We start from the raw sequence: 8,091 nt of genomic DNA, 5'->3' as shown, positions 1-8,091 counted from the left end.
GTGCAGTATGTGCAATTTTCCACCAGAAGGAAGAACACTTTAGACTGTGTGTACTCTAATCTGAAACAGGCATACAGAGCATTCCCCCTCCCCCACCTGGGTACATCCGACCATCTCTCACTCCTGTTGGTCCTGAAGTATGTCCCTCTCAGGAAAAGAACTCAGACAGTCACGAAAATGGTTAAAACCTGGCCAGAGGGTGCTCTCAGTCAGTTGCAGGACTGCTTTGAAATCACTGACTGGAGTGTATTCGAACATCAACATCTGAACGTATACGTGGATGCCATACTCTCTTACATCAAAGTGTGCACTGATAGTGTGACAATGGATAAGTGCATCAGAGTCTACGGGAATTGCAAACCCTGGATGACTGCAGAGGTACGATCACTCCTGAGAGCTTGGGACTCTGCCTTTAAGGCAAGGGACAGGAACGCATATAGAGAGGCCAGGACAAATCTCAGAAGAGGCATTAGGATGGCGAAATAACAATATAAACATAAGGTGGAGAACCATCTAGCAGATAACAACCCGAAGCAAGTGTGACAGGGACTGCAGCATTTAACCAACCATAAGGGCAATACGAGGAACACAGTTAATACTGATGCCTCGCTGGCAGAGGAGCTGAATATCTTCTTCGCTCGTTATGAGATGAACAAACCAGACTGCATAGCCCCTGCTGGCTGGCCTTCTGATTCTCAGCCACTCATTTTGTACGAACACCAAGTGAGAGCTGTATTGAAGGCTGTGAATCCCAGCAAAGCTGTAGGCCCAGATGGGGTACTGGGGATTGTGGTAAAGAATTGTGCCGATCAGTTAGCAGGGGTCCTGACAAGGATCTTTAACATCTCCTTGCAAACGGCCTGTGTACCATCATGCTTGAAAGCAGCTACCATTGTCCCAGTTCTGAAGAAGGCGGCCAGCAGGGGCTATGCGGTCTGGTTCATTTGCCTCATAAATATCCCTGATTTATAAGCAAAATTTTAAAAAAACCAAAAAGCAATTTTAACCATGCTAAATTAAATAACCAAGAAGTAATGGTGTCCCATATATTAAAATAATGAGGGATAAGTTGATCAGTGGTTTCCCATTAATCACAGCAATAAGAAACTAGTAAACTAGAATCAAATCATTGAGCAAAGAAAATCTCATTGCTGTCCTTCCTTCTACCAATAGTGCCATTGACTGATTATTTATAAAAGATGCAGAAAGCTGAATCTTGGTTGCTGTTATGAAGAACTAGCATCAGATTTGGAAAGACCATGGAAGCTATGAAGTCCAACTTCCTGTTCTCTCCTGGAATTAAATCGAAGCAATTCCACCAAATTGCATTCTAGTTGCTGTCTAGCCTTTACTTTAACATAGTGTTTAGAAAATGCATGTATTTAAGGTGCAGTATTTTCCCCAAAGCACTCAGATTTTATCACACTAGCTGCTAACATTCAACTATATTTGGCTGCTTCATTAGATCTCTTCTTACATGATCAGCCTATTTCTTATCCAGACTTGTAAGAAAGATAGAAAATTAACTCCAAAGCAGAGCAAACATTTTCTAAATAGTAAAAATAATTTGTTGGATTATTCAGTGCAGTAGGTGCAATATGTTTAAAATGCCTTTTAAGGTAAAAACACTAAAAACAAGCACACATTGTACATAGTTAATGTTGTGTCCTGAGCCTGCAAATGCAGGCTCGGGACGTTGCTGAGGTCCAGGGCTTCTGCAAGCTGCCCGGGACCAGACTAAGTGGCGCCAGCGTAGCGCGCACGCGCGAGGCGCAAAAGCACGCCGCTCTGTTGTTGCCTTTTTTGCCCGGGGATCCGGTCTTAAAAGGAAGGAGGCCTGCAAGCCTCATTGTTATTGAGAGCAAGCAGAAGGAGGAATAAAGAGCTGTTGAGAATACCCTGTGTGATCTTTATCGCCACCATTATCAGGACTTAACACTGGCGACGAAGGTGGGATGATTACAAGGCTTCAAAGAAGAATAGCTGTAACTTACCCAAGGAGTCCTAAAGAAGGGAAGACGGCATTAAACTCAGCATTCTAACCTGCCAGTACAGCATCGCTGGAGGTAAGCTTTGGCTGATAGACCCCTTCCCAAAGAAGCAAGGATGGCGAAGATAGGTCGTTTAGCTGAATTCGATATTTCACACCCAGAGAGATGGGAGTCTTATGTTGCAAGAGTAGAGAATTACTTCAGGGTAAATCAGATCAGAGAAGACGGCTTGAAAGCTGCAACCCTGTTGTGTGTCTGTGGACAGGACGCATTTGAAATTGCAGAAAATCTGGCAGCCTCTGCCTCTCTAGAGTCTGTAACGTACACAGATTTAAAGAAGCTATTGAAAGAACATTTCCAGCCCAAGTTGTCTGTTATTGTGTGGAGACACACATTTCAGCAAAGGGACCAGAGGGCAGGCGAATCAGCTAAGGAGTTCATTGCGGCCTTGAGACGAGCAGCAAGGCCGTGTCAGTTCAAAGATTTGGAAGAACGGCTGAGGGATCATTTTGTATGCGGGTTAAGAAACAGAGACTTGCAGCAAAAGATCTTTGCAAAAGAAGATATTTCATTTCAAGATGCTCTGAGAGAGGTAACGGCTGAGGAAGCAGCAGGTGGAGCAGTCAAGAGCATGCGGCCAGTCAGAGGCAATCCGGAGACAGCCACTATCCACCATGAGGGCGTCCAAGAAGAATCGGAAGAAGACCCTGAAGAAGAGGTGGATCAGCTTTACCAGACGGCAGAAAGAAGGCAGAAGGAAGGAAAAGAAAAGGCCCCAGCAGCGCCCAAATGCTTCGGGTGTGGAGGACGCCATAAGAAAGCAGACTGCAGGCTCCGTTCCACCATCTGCAGAGCATGTGGCAAGCAAGGCCACATAGCAGCCATCTGTTTGGGTCACCAGAAGATACAACCCCGAGAAGAATTGCGTCTGAAAGGTACCAGGGTCCCCAGCCAAAATAGGGTGGGCTTCTGTGCATCGCGCAGGAGTATTTGTAGGACAGGCACACACAAACCCCTAAAGAAAAAATTGTCACTTAAGGTTAAATTGCAAGGGGTCTCTTTATCTATGGAGTTGGACACTGGGTCCGCTCTTTCCATTATTTCTCTTAACACATTTAGAAAGGTTTGCAACAGCAGTGGGGTGCAAGCCAAACTCAGGCCATCCAATATAATATTAACAGATTTCCAAAATTCCAAGGTGTGTGTTAAGGGGGAGGCCACCCTGAAGGTACAATATAAGGAGTTTGAAGGCCTGTTAGATGTGTTGGTTGTTGGGGGTGAACGCATGAGTCTGATAGGACTCGATTGGTTTGAGGCCTTGGGGATCCAGGTTACTGGACTGCACCAATTGCAAATGCTGGGCCTAGCAAAGTCTGCAAGGAGTTTGCAGATGTGTTTAGTCCAAAGCTTGAGTCATACAGGGGGCCTCCAGTTTCGTTAAGATTAGACCCAACAATCACACCCATCAGAGTTAAGGCTAGGAGGGTGCCCTTCACTCTCAAGGGCAAGATTGATGCTGAGTTGGATAAATTGCTCCAGCAAGGCATTTTAGAACCTGTAGATTCAAGTCCATGGGAAACCCCCATAGTAACGCCTCTAAAGGCTAATGGGGATATACGTATTTGTGCAGATTATAAATGCACACTAAACAAGGTACTGCAACAGCACGCGTATCCAGTACCAGTAGTCAGCCATATTTTGGACTCCCTCAAAGGGAGGCGAATTTTTGCAAAGCTAGATCTGGCACAGGCATACCAACAATTGCCTGTGGATGAAGCTGCTGCTGAAGCACAAACCATTGTAACGCATAGGGGTGCATTTAAGGTCAAGAGACTGCAATTTGGGGTAAATGTAGCCCCTGGTATATTCCAAAGTGTCATGGAGAGCACACTTAGGGGTATTCCTGGAGTCTGCCCCTACTTTGATGATGTCCTTATTGCTGGGGAGTCATCACAAAACTTAGCAGTACGGTTGAGGGCTGTTTTGCTCTGTTTTCGAAGAGCAGGCCTTAAGTTGAAGAAGGACAAGTGTAAGATTGGAGTCAATTCTACTGACTTCCTAGGATTCAGGATAGATGCTCAAGGCATTCACCCTGCTGAATCTAAGTTGCAAGCTATACAGCAGGCCCCAAGCCCCAAGTCTAAAAGTGAGCTGCAAGCTTTCTTGGGCCTATTGAACTTTTACAATGCATTTCTTCCGCATAAGGCTGCAGTAGCAGAACCATTACATAGGCTATTAGACAAGCAGGCATATTGGCAGTGGACTAAAGTCCATGAAAGAAGTTTCAATGAGGTCAAGGCTTTGCTCACGTCTAATGCCGTGCTTGCACATTTCAATGAGCAATTGCCTGTCTGTGTTGCCTGCGATGCATCTCCTTATGGGGTGGGAGCTGTACTTAGCCACTTGAGAACTGATGGTACACAGGTTCCTGTGGCATATTACTCTAGGACTCTGACGTCTGCTGAGCGTAACTATGCTCAGATAGACAGAGAAGCACTGGCCATAGTGGCTGGAATTAAGAAATTTCATGACTTCTTATATGGCCACCATTTCACGGTCTATACTGACCATAAACCTTTGCTGGGCTTGTTTACAACAACTAAACAAACTCCTCATATCATATCTCCTAGAATGCTGAGGTGGTCCATATTCCTGTCAGCATATGATTATACTTTAGTTCACAAACCAGGTAAGGAAATGGGCCACGCTGATGGCCTAAGCAGACTACCCCTAAAACTGGTAGAAGCAGACTCTGCTCCTGCCATCAATATCCTCTCCATTCAGGAGTTGCCTGAATCTCCCCTCAATGCCAGGGATGTGGCTGCTGAAACTGCCACAGATCACACCCTTACACGTGTGCTGTCATGGGTGCTGTCAGGGTGGCCAGACAGGAGTCCAGGTATGGAGTTCCAAAGCTTCTGGCTCAAGAAGCATGAGTTGTCCACTTTTAAGGGTTGCCTATTATGGGGTAGCAGGGTAGTTATCCCAGCTTCATTGAGGCATAATCTTAGTTTCTTTACATGAGGTACACCCTGGTATTGTCCAGATAAAAGCACTTGCGCGCAGCCATCTTTGGTGGCCTGGGCTGAATAAGGCTATCGAGGATCAGGTGCACGGGTGTCAGTTGTGCCAGCAGTCACGGCCAGAAATGCCTCAGGCCCCAGTTCATAGGTGAGAAGAAACTCAGACCCCGTGGTCCAGGGTGCACGTAGATTACGCTGGGCCCTTTCAGGGGCAATTCTTTTTGGTTGTTGTTGATAGCCATTCCAAGTGGCTAGAGGTTGTTCCTGTTTCTTCCACTACTACTGCCAGGACAATCCAGGTGCTGAGAGGCATTTTTGCTGCATATGGCCTTCCAGATGTTCTGGTTTCTGATAACGGTCCTCAATTCACTTCTTCTGAGTTCCAGGTTTTTCTTCAAGCCAACCTGATCCGCCATGCGACTTCGGCTCCTTTCCACCCTCCACAAACGGAATGGCAGAGCGTATGGTGCGCATCACCAAGGATGCCCTCAAGAAGTTGACTTACGGTAACTGGCATCACAGGTTAGCAGACTTTCTCCTTGCACATCGCACCACACCTTGCACATCCACGGGTAAGAGCCCGGCTGAACTCCGTTGGGGCCGCAGGCTCATAACTAAGCTAGACAGACTGCACCCTGATCGAGTGGCGTCTCAGGCATCGCAGCCACGGGCACCTAGATGTTTGCAAGTGGGTGCTCCGGTCTGGACTTGGAACTATGGGCCCAGTCATCTTTGGATTCCAGCTGTGGTCTGCAAGGTCTCTGGACCTTTGTCCTACGAGGTGTCTGTGGATGATGGCTGCGTCCTTCGGCGGCATATAGATCAGCTGCGTACAAGACTGGACTCGGCTTCTGCCACTCCTGACTCTGCTCTGGGGGGGGAGGAGGACGATATTGCGCATCATGGGGATCAATATTGTCAGTCACTGACTGTTGAGGAAGCCGGGGAAGGTCTATCCCAAGCTTCCGCAAGTGTTCCCCAAAGGAATTCATTGGGAAGGGAGATGGCCCACACACCTACAATTACTCCAGCCAGGGAGTCATCAAGGGGAAATACCACTCCGACAAGGGATGCTGGTTTGGACTTAGAGGGTCCAGCCAGCCAGCAGATGGGCAGGTCAACCGGGTTAGAAATGGAGCAAAGTCCTGGCCTGCCGAGCCCGGTGGGCAAGCAAGCAGGTCAGGCAACAGAACCAGTGTCACCGGGAAACATGGGGCAGCAAAGAGTGGGTACACCCAACTCGGGAGGTGAGCAAGAAAGCCAAGAGTGCTCCCCAGGTCTGAGAAGGTCGCAATGGGTTAGATACCCCCCAAAACATCTTAGGGAGTTTGTGAAGTTGCTGACAAATTCCGGGGAGATCCGGTATAAAGACCATAAACAAATGGCAGAGTTATCTTGGGAGTGAAGCTGCGTTTATTCCTAAAATGATAGCATGGAAATGGGTGTGGTGTAAGAACACATCCACGTTCCACAGTCCATGCATTTGCTTAGTGGAAACACATATCACGTCCCATATGGAGGTTGCACATGTGTACAGAAAAAGAAGTTCTATCCAGGGGGAAGGGGTGTTGTGTCCTGAGCCTGCAAATGCAGGCTTGGGACGTTGCTGAGGTCCCGGGCTTCTGCAAGCTGCCCGGGACCAGACTGAGTGGCGCCAGCGTAGCGCACACACGCGAGGCACAAAAGCACGCCGCTCTGTTGTTGCCTTTTTTGCCTGGGGATCCGGTCTTAAAAGGAAGGAGGCCTGCGAGCCTCATTGTTATTGAGAGCAAGCAGAAGGAGGAATAAAGAGCTGTTGAGAATACCCTGGGTGATCTTTATTCGCCACCGCTATCAGGACTTAACAGTTAAAATGATACAAAAAGCAACTGTGGTAGTTGTAATGTAGGACTGAACTATACTGCGGTATCATTGCAGCAACTGCCATTTTGATTTTTTTTAAATTCTTTCTGCAGAAATTCTGATTGGTTCCTCATGCAAAGTAAGTTCATACAACATTCCTCATTACTTTTTGTATAATGAAGAAGAAAAGAAATACCTTCCTGTTGCTTCAGAGCTAAGAAGGGCTACCAAGTTATGCTTCTGGTTTGGAGGGATTTAAAACAGCCAAATGCTATTGTGAATTCGTGAACTTCTAGTCTCCTTGCATTTTAGTCACTATATATGTAAAGCAGAGGGACCTGCAGTGGTCACAAGTTGGTAGGGAGATGAATAGATGGCATGTCACTTCAGTCCCATCTGCCACATAGTGCCATAAAATATCACAGTATGGTATCCGTTGCTAGTTACAGCACCATATGATTTATGCCCAAAGCAATCCAAGCTTTTCCAGCTTTCAGCTTGAGCTCTCCATATTTGGAACAAGATTTACACACTTTTTTCAAGCACATCATATACGGATTATGTAGAGGAAAAATGTCTAGGAGGATGATAGCGGCACAAAGTGTAAAATATCTTTCTATATATATATCACAATCTTTTTCCGTCTAAAATGTAATGAATCTGCTATTATAAGATTAATCATATCAGACATCTTAAAGCAAAAACTATGTTTAGAGATAAATGTTACATTGGCGATAAATCATTTGTACTGAACTAAGTAGTCAAGAAAGGAAAACTTTAGGGACTATTGTTCCTTAAATAACCCAAAAATCATGCAATGAAAAATGAAATATGATATAAGTGAATATGATAAATTCAAAACAATTCATTTTATACCTCTGTCTTAAAATAAAAAATATATTTTAGAGTCAATGTAATTTTATACTAGATTATTGCTGATGCTAAGATAATAGCAATTTTTCATTTCAACATAGTAGAATTGAAATAAAAAGAATCTGTGGAATGGAATGAACTAGAAACATATTTCTTTGCCCTCTCTAATCTGCCCTTCTCTTGAAGGAGACACTGGTCTAAAGCCAATAACTATTGCTGCTTTACTGTTCTTTATCCATATGTAAAAATACCAAACTATAAGCAATGCTATAAAACTACACATTCATATAAATCAGCAGATTTAATACATCAAAGGAACATAAAAATGTATTTTAACTACTTAAGCATATAATCCAAAATAA

The 8,091-nt window shown here is 45.2% G+C and overlaps 1 pseudogene; it reads left to right on the top strand.

The window, feature by feature from the left end:
* The first annotated feature begins 2,106 nt into the window (after positions 1-2,106).
* LOC107283602 lies at positions 2,107-7,115 on the top strand (annotated as a pseudogene).
* The last annotated feature ends 976 nt before the right edge of the window (positions 7,116-8,091 follow it).

The sequence above is a fragment of the Protobothrops mucrosquamatus genome, unplaced genomic scaffold (genome assembly GCF_001527695.2).
Source record: "Protobothrops mucrosquamatus isolate PMUCROS unplaced genomic scaffold, P.Mucros_1.0 scaffold45, whole genome shotgun sequence".
NCBI lineage: Eukaryota > Metazoa > Chordata > Lepidosauria > Squamata > Viperidae > Protobothrops > Protobothrops mucrosquamatus.
Note: the sequence above shows the minus strand (reverse complement) of the source record. Positions and strands in the feature narration are given on the sequence as shown.